We start from the raw sequence: 14,432 nt of genomic DNA on the forward strand, positions 1-14,432 counted from the left end.
GGCAGTAGAGTCCCGAGAACAAAATCATCTCTATCCCCAGGGAATTCACATTCTGATGAGGGAAATGAGGTGGAGATGAGTAGCAGAGGATACAGCTTAGGCACTGATAAAGGTGTTATGAGGCAGGGAATGAGAGAGGCAAAGGAGAGATTCCAGACAAAAAAGTCGAGGAATATTTGAGGAGGTATGGGAATTGGGGAAGGCTCCACAGAGGGATCTTCCTGAGCCTTGAAGGGAAGGATGCTGATAACTGCATCCCAGTCATAGGAGATATCCTCAGTAAATATGAAAAATGAAATGCTGAGTCTGGGAAATAATGAATATATGTAAAGTGCCTTGTACACCTTAAAGCACTGTGTGAAGGATAGCTATTAGTAGTCATAGTGATCTAGTTTGGCTGATTGTGTGAAGGAGAGTAACAGGGCCATGATCAAATTGTATAATGCCTTAAATACCAGAATTGTATTTTGTTCTGCAAGGCAGACGAGAGCCATCAATGAAGGCTTGGGATATGGAAATGGTCTGCTGAGAATAGTCTTCTAAAGATTATTTTTGCAGATGAATGAAGGATGGATTGAAAAAGGGAAAGATGGAAGTCAAGGAGAACATGGCAATAGTCAAGGTGACTTACAGTGTTAGGGTCAACTGGGTGATGGTTTGTGAGTAGAGATAATAAGACGGATGCTCACATCCATATAAGGGAGAAGAAACCAATAGGATTTGATTGAATTTGGGGGTGTGAAAGGAATGATCATAGGATCAAAGATCTGGAGCTAGAACAAGGCTCAGATGCCATATAGTCCAACTCTTTCATTTGATAGAAGAATAAAGATGATTCCAATGTTTCTCATCTTTTGGATCCTGATGATAAGGAAAGTAATGGGGTATCATGAATGGAAATAAGGAAGTTCAGAGGAGGCATGGGTGATGAATTCAAATTTTGGATTTTTTGAGCATGTGGTGTTGAGTAGACATAGAAGGAAGGAAGAAGAGGAAGACAGGAAGGGAAGGAGAGAAGGAAAGGGAGGGAGTGAGGGAGGAACGGAGAAAAGAGAGGTAGAAGAAAGGAAAGAAGGAAGGGAAGAAGAAAGGAAGGATTTATTAAGCCCCTATTATGTAGCCAACACTGTGATAAGTGAAGAATATAGAAAATATTGTCCCATTAGATCCTCACAACAACCCTGGGAGGTAGAGACAATAATTATCCCTATTTTCCAGTTGGGGAAACTGAGACAGAGTTTGTGACTTACTAAGGGTCATATAGCTAGTAGGTGTCAGAAGATGGATTTAGATTGAGGTCTTCTTGAATACAGACCCGGTGTTCTATCAATTGTACCATCTTAGACACCCGTGTTCAGGTAGAGATGTCCAGCAGGTAGGTTATTGAAGAAGAATTAGAGTTTGTAAGATCGATGAGAGCTGACATTTAAGACCCTTCATAATCTGGTTCGAACTTACTTTTCCAGTCTTATTTCACCTTATTGTCCTTCACAAACTGGAGTCCTCAGTGTCAAGCTAGTAATTGAACATATGGGAGCAGAGTAGATCGCTTGCAGGAATGGGACCTAGGACAGAGTCTTAAGGGATGTCTACATTTAGAGAGCAAGAGATGCACGATGAACTAAAAAAGTAAACTGATAAAGGGTCACATAGATAGAAGAAGGAGCACCAAGATAGAGCAATATCCCATAAACAAAGAGAGAAAAGAGAATCCAGGATAGAGGGGGTAGCCAACAATGTCAAAGGCTACATAAAGGAAATTATCATTTAGTCATTTTTCAGTATTGCCCAACTCTCTGTGGCCCCTTTGGGGTTTTCTTGGCAAAGATACTGGAGTAGTTTGTCATTTCCTTCTCCAGCTCATATGACAGAGGAGGAAACTGAGGCAAACAGTTAAGTGACTTGTCCAAGGTCACAAAGGGAAATGAGTCTTCCTGACTCCATGCATGGCAGACTATCCACGGCACCACCTAACTTCCTAAAGGAAATTATAGTGGGACTTTAATAGAAGGGATGAATAGGAGAATTACCATGCAGCTACTCACCAGCAACTACTGCCATGGTCCAGGGGGGAGTGGCGGGGGGGGGTGAGAGAACCAAAGGAGGCATATTCTAGAGATGTTTCAAAGGTGAGACTGACAGGCCTTGGCAACAGTTTGGATATGGGGTGAGAGAGTGAGAAGACAAGGAGGATACCTAAAATGTCAAGCCTGAGGGATTGGGAGAATAATGTTACCCTGCTCAGTAATAGGGAAGGTAGGAATGGTCTAGGGTCAAGGGGAAAATCAGTTTTGGACATGTTGAGCTGAAGACTTCTACTAGGTATCCAGTTTGAGAAGAATAAATTACAATTAAAAGAATAATTAAATAAAATTGGAAGTACCAGTTAGCAAGGGTGAACTCCTTCCCTTCTTCATCCTTTTCCTTCTCACTTAGTGGCCTCCTACAGTTATACTGGTCTCGGTCTCTTTCCCAAGAGTTAAAGTCACATTTTCTCCCTCCCCTCAAAGTGGTGATTTCAGTGCTGTTTATTGTAGGCATAAAAAGTCCTAGATATGGCTCTGCTGGATCGTATGTGCAGAACTTGAGTTACTGACTGAATCTTTACCCATTCCAGCTGATGCTCTAGGACTGGTTTGGCAACTGGGGATGGCTTCCTAAACTGTACACATAAAAATATACACAGTTAATATAGAAGGCAGCTAGTAGCAGACCAAGGATGAAGCTACACAGTAGTTTCTTTAGCAAATACCTGAAATAAAGAACACAATTATTGGGGGATGTTTTTATTTTCTTCTTTGAATCCTAAAGACATTCATTAAATACGCTTCAGTGTACTTTAAAAAAACAAAAACAACTTTCTTTCCACTATCATATCTTAAGAGACCAGTTCACTTCCTCTCAAGAGGATAAAGAAAAACAAAAATCTAATGAAAAGAATATTATTCTGCTGAGAGCCAGAAAAAGTAGCCACAATACATACTTAGATAAATAGATATAAATTTATCACTTGGGGGTTTGCAAAGGGCTTTACATAAATTATCTTATTTAATCTTCATAGCAACCTTGAGACATAGGGGATAATACTATTTCATTTTACACATAAGTAAACACAGATGAGAAATTAATGATTTCCTCAGCATCACAAAGCTAATAAATGTCTGAAGGACAGATCCTCCAGACTCTACACACTTCACCACCTTCCTGCCAGAATAACCTAGGTTCTAGCCCTGGCTTGACCGCTATCTATCAGTGTCAGAAAAGTCAATTCATTTCTATGAGGCTCAATTTTCTTCTTGGGAAAATGGGGATACTAAGATGTGTTCTACCTGCTTCCTGTGGCTTTTATGAGTTCAAATAGCATATGTAAAAATGCTTTAAAATTGGCATTGTCTAACATAAACAGTGTCTAGTATAAAAAGCATTGGTTTGGAGATTAGCAGACCAAGATTCCAATTCCAGAGTGTCTATTTGCTGGCTTTGAAACTTGGAGCCTGACTCCACTTCTCTGAGTCTCAGTTTCCTCATCTGTAAAACAAGGGGGTTGGACTTCCCCTCCCTCCCTGTCCTAGATCCTAGGAATTCTCAGCTATTTCAGGACATTTGTTCTACACACAAGCAAGTTGTTATTTTTGTTCTTGGTTTCCTTATCTGTAAAATGGAGATAATGATACTCATAAGCCTTAAAGCATCACAGTGATGTGGGTCGTAGTTGTAGTTATTATTAGGAATAGTCATTGGAGTCATACTTTTTTAAAAAAGAAATGTTGAGACTTTACTTGAGACCATGACCTTTTTCCTTTTCCATCCAACAGGAAGAATTCTTGGCTTTTTACCAATCTGGTGCATGGAGTCAAGCCAGAAGTTTTTGCACCCTCCCATTCAGTTCACCGAGGTTAAAAAGAAAAAAAAAACAAAACTCCATTCAATCTTTTCTGTTTGTACATTTGTCATCTAATCATCATCATCCTCACCATCAAAACTGACATTCATAAAATGTTTTAATATTTGCAAAGTGCTTTACAAATGTTGTCTCATTTTGTCTTCACAACAACTTTGGGAGGTGGGTACTATTCATTTTATGGATCGAGAAACTGAGGTTAAGTGACTGGCCAAGAGTCATCTAGTTAGTAAGTGACCGAGGCTAAATTTGAACTTAGATCTTCCTGACTTCAAACCCAACATTCTATTCTTTCTTCCTTTCTTTTTCTTCCTTTCTTTTTCTTTCTTTCTTCCTTCCTTTCTTTCTTTCTTTCTTTCTTTCTTTCTTTCTTTCTTCCTTTCTTTCTTTCCTTCTTTCTTTTTCTTTCTTTCTTTTTTCTTTCCTTCTTTTTCTTTCTCTCTTTCTTTCCTTTTCTTTTTCATCCTTCCTTCTTCCTTCCTTTCTTCCTTCTTTTCTTCCTTCCTTTCTTCCTTCCTTTCTTTTTAAATTAAATTAAATTTATTTTTTTACATTTTAAGTTTCTGTCTCCCACCCTCCCCAACTCATACTAGAGAAGGCCACCACTTGACACACACATATCTATTTTTATTTCTACATCTATATCTTATTTCTATATATTTCTACCCATACATACATAAGTATGTCTCTGTACACACATACATATATACATACATATACATATATATGTAAAACTGCACTGTGTATACTTCTTTTTATCAGTTCTTTCTCTGGAGGTAGATAGTATCTTCCTTCATAAGTCCTGTGTAGTTGATTTGAATATTTATAATACTCAGAATAGCTTAGTGATTCACTGTTGTTCTTTGAACACTACTGCTGTTACTGTATATAGTTTTCTTTCTTTAAAACTTTAAGGATCTGTGATTTCATGAGTCTGGTGACACTCTCCACCAACATAGATCCTAACCCTCAGCTTAGGACTAGAGGACTTAACCTTTTCAGGTATGGAACTCCCTCACTAAGACCTTACAGAGTTCCCCTTATGGTCCACTGAGTCTAGAACAGCTTCTGCCATGCTTCATCTTACTCTCTGACCCTCTTCTCAACCTCCATCTTACCACCAGATGAGTACTCTATCATCATATTCTAGGCTAAGTGGGATTCAAGCCAGTCTCCTGCTACTTCAGGTTGGGTGAGATCCTCCTAGGTCATTCCATAGTTTGCAAAAGGAGATTAATTCAGTGTTAGCAGGAGAAGGATATTCAATAAGGCTCTGTGTTGAGAACACTTCCAGTTGATTCAGTTCTACAAAGCTTCCTTGTCTAGGTTAATTATCTTAATCTACAACTGGACTTCTGAGAGACTCTACAAGCTCCTTGGGTTGCTTCCCAATTTGACCACAATCTTTTATCAATATTTTTCCTCCTATTAGAATGTAAGGGCTTTATGGCCAGAGACTTCACCTTTGTAATGCAGTATAGTGTTGGCATATAGTAAGAGCTTAATAAATGATTTTTTCATTCATTCATGAATTTCTGTGACTTAAGAACCATCACCCTATGACCAACTGTTTAGTGTTGAACTTTTCCACACTAAGTAGAAAAGTTGTCAGGCCACATAGACATAGCCCTACACTGTGTGCCCAATCAAAGCTCTTTGAGCCAGGCAGATCCTTCCAGAGCTATTTCTCCAATGGCGGAAGATTTGAGAGTGAAAGATCATCTTTGGGGCAAAATAATTATGATAAGAGGACCAGAGTGGAAGGGCAGGGTGGTATATGCTTCCCCAAATAGCAAAGGCTATGACCAGTTGTGCTTACAGTCTGACAAGCAGGTGACTAAGCAATAAACAATTATTAAGCACCTACCATATGCTAGGCACTGAGCTAGGTCTTGGAGATGTATATCTTAGAGACGGAGAGAGTGGAGGGGCAGGAGAGAGATAAAGAGAGAGACAGAGACAGAGAGATAAAGAAAGAGAGAAAGAGAGAGAGAAGGGAAGTAGGATGAGGGGGAGAGAGTGAAAGGAGGGAGGAGGAAGGGGGAGGGAGGGAGGGAGAGAGAGAGGAGGGAAGGAAAGAGGTAGGTAGAGAGACAGAGACAGAGACAAAAAGAGAGACAGAAACAGAGAGACAGAGACAGAGGGAGAAGAGGGAAAGAGAGAGGGGGAGGGAGAAGAGAGATGGAAGCAGAGAGGAGGGAGGGTAGGAAGGGAGATAGAGAGACACACAGAGAGAAACAGAAAGAGACAGACAAAGAAAGACAGAGACAAAGACAGAGACAGAGCAGAGATAGACAGAGGAGGAAAGGAGCAGGGGAGAGGGAGGGGAGAGATGGAGGGAGAGATGAAAAGAAAGAGGGAGAGAGAGAGAGAGAGAGAGAGAGAGAGAGAGAGAGAGAGAGAGAGAGAGAGAGAGAGAGAGATCATAGACCAGAGGCCATTAAGTTTACAAGGTACTATTAAGATCATTCAAACTAAAGCCCCTATTTTAGAGATAAGCTCTCTGAGACCCATCTCTTGCAATGTCTACTTTTTCCTTTGTGTGTGTGTGCCACATGTGTGCAATCTAGCTCCCTTCACTAAAATCCAAGGGTGATAGACTTAGAGCTTAGAGGTTATCCAGTCCAACCCCCTTATCGTGCAGATGAGAAAGCAGATCTCCACAGAGATCAAGTGACTTGTCACAAGCTGTACAGGCAGTACTTAAGAGAAAAAGGTTTTGAATCCAATGCCTCTGGACTCAAATCTGGTATTCTTCTCACTGCACCATGCTTTCCATGTAGACTATAAGTTCCCTGAGGGCAGGAGCCTTCTCGTCCTATGCTTTTCTCATATTTTCCCTCCACTTGCCCTAGACAATTTTAATATAACAGGTGTTCAGAAATATCTATTGATTCAATTTTGACTTTTCAGCCTAATTTCTGTAAATGAACAATTCAATCACTCAACAAATTTATTAAGCCCCACTATATACCAGAGACTGTGATGATTGATGGGGATACAAATACATAAACTAATCCTTACTGGAAAGAAGAGTCTTTCATTGCTGACAAGAAGGATTTAGATAGATAGCTAGATAGCTAGATGGATAGATAGATGGATGGATTGATGGTTACATATATACATTCTATATATTCAGTATACATATGCAAAATAAATATGAAGAAAATAAATTCAAAGTAGCTAACTACATGGTAGTTTGAGGAGGAGAGGACTAAGAAGTAAGGAAAAAAGGAAATTCTTTATAGTGTGTTTTTAAAAACATTTTCACATGAGCAAAAGAAAATGGAGAACCAAGTAAATGAAACAGAAAATTATAGTAAAAATGAAACAAAACTATTTTACCCCAAATCAAGAAATCATATTTGCTTATTTGAATTATTCCAGATTGCCTTGATCCTCAAATAAGCTTTGACTGACTTGAGAATGAATATTTTGGTTCACCCCATTGTTGACAAACAAACCTGATAGCCCAACGTAGACATAATTGCACAGAATAATATAATCAACTTGAAAAGTTTGAGAAGGTAAAGATACTATGATCCTTATTCTAGAATTCATTGGCAAAGTAAATAACTTATTCAACCTAAAGGCATGAGTCTGTTGAAGTCAATGGAAGCAAGGTCTTCCAATGATGGTAGATATTACCATTTTTCTGCCGCATATTTTTCAGTCTCAAATTAGAGTTAAGGACATCTTCAGCCCCTGTGATGGTCTTAGGTAATTAGGTTGGGGAAAGTACCAGCACTTGAGATTTGAATTAAAAAAATAAAATGAGTAAGGATTCTCTGCTCTACTGAACAATAGGTATCCCCATCATTATCAATTACCACCACATACATTTATTAATCCCCTACTGTGTGCCAGGCACAATGCTATGTACTAGAGATAGAAAGTGAAGCAAAAGACTTTTGCTTTCAAAGATCTCCTAGTCTAATTGGGGGGACAACATGCAAAGAATGTACAAATAAGATGCATACTGTGTGAATGCGAAGTGTACAAAATACTTAAATACAAGGTAGTTTGAGAAAGGCGATAGAAATTAAGACTGAATAAACAGCATCAGGATGTACAAAATCTCATCTCTATTTTATCCTGCAAAAATGGAATAGTAGTATCCTCTTTATGGGGCGGGAGAGGTGTGGATCCTGTCAAAATTGGATCGCGTCTCATCTAGGGTAATCAATAAGGTTCTAGACTTGAAACCAGGGAGATCTGAAATCAAATCTTGCCTCAGACTAGCTAAGTGATCCTGAACAAGCCACTTAACTTCGGCCTCAGTGTCCTCATCTATAAAATTGGGATGGCAGTAATAACCGCTACCTCACAGGACTATTAGGAGGATCAAATGATATAATAGTAGCCAACATTATATAGCATTTTAAGATTTGCAGAGTACATTACAAATAATATCTGAGTTGAGGGGCTTTGAGGGGCTATTTCATGCAGACTGTTTCAGGCATCGAGTTTGCTAGCTATAACTCTTACTGCCACTTACTATGGGAATTTGAGAGAGTCCTATAACCTGTCTGGGCCTCAGTTTCCTCAACTGTCAAATGGGAATTCTATACACAACCTACTACTAAGTTTGCTCTAAAGGAAGAGCTTTAAGAACAAGGGTTATGTTTTATCTGTCTTTGCATCCCTTGTGCTTGGCATAGTACCTTAAGCAGAGTAGATATTTAATAATTAATTTAGTAATTAATAAATTCAGTTTAATTAAGTGTTATAAAAACATGAACTTCTTAACATGTTAAAATAATGAGGAGAGGGTGATATTAGGTTGAAAGGGGTGATTATTTTGGACTAGATCTTATTGATATCTTTGGCTTTTAATATTATGCAGATATCTTTTGTGTCTTTTTTCCCTTTTCCTTCTAGACATAAAGGAGGTCTTTCATTTGTGGGTGATTTTTTTTGGAGGCAATCAGGGGTAAAAGACTTTCCCTGGGTCACACTAATAGTAAGTGTCTGAGGCTGGATTTGAATTCAGGTTCTCTTGACTCCAGGGCCATTGCTTTATCCACTGTGCCTCAGAGCTATCCCAGTAAAGGAGCTTTTTTAAAAATTTACCTTATTTATGTTTTTAAAGAAAATCCATCTACCTCATCAAGATACACAATTCGCAGGACACTTATGCTTACATAGGTGGAGGAGATTGTTGTAATTCTGCAACAATTGTGTTTTGTGACCTTGGGCAGGTCTTTTGGTCAATCCATACTTCAGTTTCTTTTTATAAAATAAGACGGTTCAAAGTACTCACTAATAAAAATTTCTAACATTTGTCAAAGACAGTTCAATATTTGTTCTTAATTTTAAAGGGTTATTTTTGTATTTTACACTCATGGATATAGGTAGCTAAGTTGTGCAAGAGATTTCCGGTGGGTGTTTGTGAAAAATCTCCCAGCAAGCCCAGGAAGTGTTGGGAGTAAGGAACTGCCCAAATCATTTCATTTATATAAGTCGTTGAGGGAAGGGCTTTCAACTGCAGCCCCTATTTTTGTACCTATTTCCCTGAAATAGAAAGTCAAGACCATGTCAAGTTTTACTCTCTAGTGGATTTTTTGCCTCCTCTGAGTGCTTCCACCCTCTGGAGAACTTCCCCTGGCCTCTGGTTTCCTTAGCAGGTTTCCTTAGATGACTTATGGAGGGGAATGCCGACTTGGCAGGATTTCATGGTAAGAGCCTTAAGCTGGATTCTCAATTACTGGGTCTTAGCTACCCACCACCGAGTCCTTTTCCAATCCTCTTGCAATAATGGCTTTGGGGTACAAAATGATGGGATGACAAAACTTGCCTAAAGAAAGCAGTAAAATTCCAAAACAGTCCCTTGCATCGTGTCTTATTGATAGTGTTCTAGTACTTGGATGGTCCCATGATTTCACTGATCTGGGTATCCTCACCCACTAAGGGGTCTGAACTTTGGGCTCACATAGACTACATTCAGTTCTTGGGGATCCTGGCCTCTGAAGAGGAAGTCAAGCTTTTCTCAAACTGTCTGGCTCATTATGCCCCACTTCAGAGGAGAATTTTGGAGAAAACCACTTTAAAAAAAGCTTAGGTTTGGCTCATGGCTAGTATCTCCCCCAAAGGGGAAGAAGAGAGTCCCTTCTAGAAAACCACTTAAGGTAAAATGTAGGTCGGATAGAGGACAGTTATTTACTCCTTCCACCAGAAAAAAAATGCTTAAAATACCCAAAACTCATAAGCAGGCATTGATAAATGCTTAAAATATGAAGCAGGAACCCGTAAGTCCTATTCTACTCTCCCAGGAGGTTGATACATAAAACATAAATCACTTTGTGGGACTGCTAAAAAGCTACTTCACTTTCACCTTGGCTTTGTAGGATCTGAGCAGTTCCCTCAAAATCCATTTATTCTCACAAACCAAGAAATGGCTTGGGCTTATCCTCCTAGAAGTGGTCCCCTCCTCCAAGAAGTTCTCTAGTAGCTGAAGGGATCAATTCTGCCACCAGACAATGAGCCCTCTCAATACTGTAAACATCTTGGGGCCCTGAATTCATAGCCAATTTTGAAAACATCCATCTCTGAATCATAGTTTGGTTATCGGTGCTCAAGGAAAGAAGAATGAAGCAAATAAAGTAGCTAGGACCTTGATATCTAGTCTCACAAAATCCCAATGCCATGTGCAAGCCACCCCCCACTCATAAGAAGTCCAAATGAGAGATTCCAAGGATTCTTACATACTTGGAAAATGGGAAGAGAAGAATGATATTGGTCTCTCTCCTTAAAGTTTGATAAGTGTAACAAGTATGATTGTTGTCCAGTGGTCAGTTCTCTTTGATGCAGAGCCCCTCCATGAGGACAAGAAAAGAAGCATTGAAACCAGATAGAAGTCTCTGGATATGCATATATTTTATTAGGAGATTTTGGAAAAGGCTAGGGCAAATGTGTTGCCAGAAAGGTCCCAGGTCCAGATACAGTACACATGTCACTGGAAAGAATCCAGCTCCAGCGTGATCATGCAGAAGGGAAGGGCCCAGTAGGCAGTAAAGCTAAGATTTGAACCTTGGTTTACTCAATTCAAATCCAGTGCTCAGATGAGCATATATATTTTTTCTTTTTAAATAGTATTTTTTCCAATTACATGTAAAGATAATTTTAACATTCTTTAATTAATTTGAGTTTCAAATTTTCTCCCTCCCTTCCTCACCTCCCTCCAACTTAGGTAAGCAATTTGATATTTTTACATATATATATGTTTTCATGTATGTATATATTTCTATATTATTCATGTTGTGAAAGAAGAAATGGGCCAAAAACATCAAAAAATAAAGTGAAAAAGGCATGGTTCATTCTGCATTTAGACTCCATCAGTTCTTTCTCTGGATGTGGATAGCATTTTACATCATGCATACTTTGGAATTGTCTTGGATCTTTACATTACTGAGAAGAGCTAAGTCATTCATAGTTGATTGCTGTATAGTGTTACTGATACTGTTTATTATGTGCTCCTGGTTCTTCTTACTTTACTTTGCATCAGTTCATGCAAGTCTTTCCAGGCTTTTCTGAAATCTTCCTGAGCATGATTTTCTAACTAATTTTATTGTGTATGGACTTATTAGTGCCATTACTGTACTTTGGTCAGTCCATCAATCATGCCAGGCACTGTGAAGAACACTGGGGATATATATAAAAAGACAAAAATAGTCCTTGCTCTCAAAGAGCTCACAGTCTAATGGAGGAGACGCTGTACAAACAAGCTATATGTAGGATAAATTAGAGATAGTCAACAGAGGGAAGGTACTATAATGGAGACAGGGAAAGGTTTCTTGTAGCAGGTGGGATTTTAAGTGAGACCTGAAGGAAGCTAGTTGGGAGAGAATTCTAGGCATGGAAGACAGCCATTGAAAATGCCCTGAGCTGAGAAATGGAGTGCCATATTTGAAAATAGCAAGGAGGTAATGGATTGAAGAGTATATGTATGAGGTTGGGGGGGGGGGGTGCAGAAGAAGGTGTAAGGCTTGAAAAGTGCCTCTTCCTTAAGCATCAAGGAAAATCATATAACAAATGTGGAAGATGAAGACCGCAGCTTCCCAATGTGCAACTCTATATCCATAGTAAAATACACTGAGGAGGCAACTTGGTGGGGAGTTGGGGGAAGACACAAAGCAAATTTTGAAAACCCCAGTAGCCTTGGAATAAGGAGATCTGTGTTCCAGACCTTTCTCTGTCAGTTACAAGGTATATGAAATTGGACAAGTTATTCTCTCTGAGCCTCTGTTTCCTCATTTGGAAAGTAGGAATATAAACCTTTGGATATAAAGCATGTTTACAAGTATGAAAGGACTACAGAAATGTAAGTTATTATGATTGCAATTTTAATTTGCCAGTAGGCAGGAGATCTTCTCCATCTCCATTCCTACCCTGCAATCTGTGGCTTTAGAGTACTGGGGAGGAGTGTAGGGGTTATTACTACACCTTACAAAGAAGGAAGGGGAGGCATGGAATGATTAATACTTACATTTTAATGATCTCCTATCTTGCATAGGATTAAGGATAGTAAAAAAACCTCATAAACTGCCTGGCATGGCTTTTATTTGCTTTTCCCACCAACTAGCAGACAGAGGCAGAAGAGGAACACAATTCGGTGATTAGATGAGGGATTTGGAGTTTGGGGACCTGAATTGTATTCCCACTGAATTGCATTCCCATTTCTAACCATTGCCTCACTCTTGTGACTTCTCCCTCATATATGCCTTTTAATTTTTTAGGACTTCAGTTGACTAGGTTTCTAGAAGAATTTTCTCCTTACATTCTCTCTCTTTTTTAAAATAGTGTCTTATTTTTTTCCAGTTACATGTAAAGACAATTTTTAACATTCATTAAAAAAACTTTTGTTCCAAATTTTCTCTCCCTCCTTCCCTCCCTTCTTTCCTTCTTTGTTCCCTAAAAAGATAAGAAATTTGTATGTTATGTATATGTATGTAGGTATGTATACATGCAATCATGTAAAACATTTCTACATTAATCATATTGTGAAAGAAAAAACAGACCAAAAGGGAAAATATATGAAAAAGAAAGAAAGTGAAAAATTGTATGCTTCCATCTTCATTCAGACTCCAGTAGTTCATTCTTTGGATGTGGATGGCATTTTCCATCATGAGTTCTTTGGAATTGTCTTTAGACCATTGCATTGCAGAGAAGAGCTAAGTTATTCACATTTCCATGCATTCTCACACACTATCCTCCATTCTCTCTGACAATCCTTCAAGGCTCTGTTCAATGGCTACCTCCTCCACAAGTTTTACCCGCTCCCCTCTCTCTTAAAAGTCCCCTTCTTTCCTGAATGCTCTTGGAGTGTTTTGTCCCCATCTTGCCCTTTGTCTTGTATTACCCTTATCTATCTATGTTCAGTCTCCTCCAGGACGGAGATTCTTAACTGGGTTTGTGCCATAGATCCCCCTGGTAATCTGGTGAGATCTATGGGCCCCATCACAGAATCATGTTTTTTAACCATTTCAGGAAATGCTAAATTTTGGTTAGAGGCTGATGAAAAGGAAGATATATAGATATAGATAGATACAGATAAAGATATAGATATAGGTATAGATATGTGTGTATACACACATATTTTTTTCTCCTGATCCAAATCCATAGTCTCCAAGTTAAGAATTCCTTCTCCATTAGAATTCCTTCCTTCCTCCAAAGACAAGTGAGAAGACATTTGTGTCTTGAGATTTCTAGCAGCTAGCACAGTGCCTTGTGCATGATAAGCACGTAACTAGTGGATGCTGGAGGAGAATAGAATATCAGAATTGAATACAATGAAGGTGAATAGAACGGTTAGGAGACCTGCGTTAGAGACTCACGGCTGATCATTAATTACTGATGTGGCTTTCAGTCTGGGTGTTGCTAGTTACTGTCCTGTATCATCTTGGGAAAATTAATTTCCCTTTCTGAACCTTAGTTCATCACCTGTAAAATAAGGGGATTAAACAAAGTGATCTCTAGAGTCCCTCCAAATTACCTTGTACTTCTTTATCATTGTACAAATTGTATCCATTCTGCCCCTCCCAACCTATCATTACCCTGCCACTTCCCCCCCACCCATGGGAGAATGTAAGCACCCTGAGGGCAGGGACAATTTCTTGTGGCTTACATCTCCAGTGCCATTCACATTTTGAAGTGATGGGAATCAGGACCTGTGATTCATTTGTGTGGTGACCTCCTTCCCGTGAAAACTCCATCTGTCCCTAGAGGAGGATCAGCAGCTCACCTGTTACTCACAGAATCAGACTGAGGGTCTAAGGCGTTTGTCCATGGCTGTATGTGTCAGAGGTGGGATTTGAACCCAAGTCCCCCTTATTCCAAGATCAGTCCTCTTTCCACCAAGCTGTGTTTCCTCCCATCTAACATATAGCAGGCATGTCCTCCTCTTCTCATTTATACAGTACTTTACAATTCACAACATTAGTTCATTTTATCCTCACAACCACCTTGGGAAATAGGGGCTATTATCATCTCCATTTTACAGATGAGGAAACTGAGACAAAGTGGGGCTAAGTGA

The sequence above is a fragment of the Notamacropus eugenii genome, chromosome 1 (assembly GCF_028372415.1).
Source record: "Notamacropus eugenii isolate mMacEug1 chromosome 1, mMacEug1.pri_v2, whole genome shotgun sequence".
Classification (NCBI taxonomy): domain Eukaryota; kingdom Metazoa; phylum Chordata; class Mammalia; order Diprotodontia; family Macropodidae; genus Notamacropus; species Notamacropus eugenii.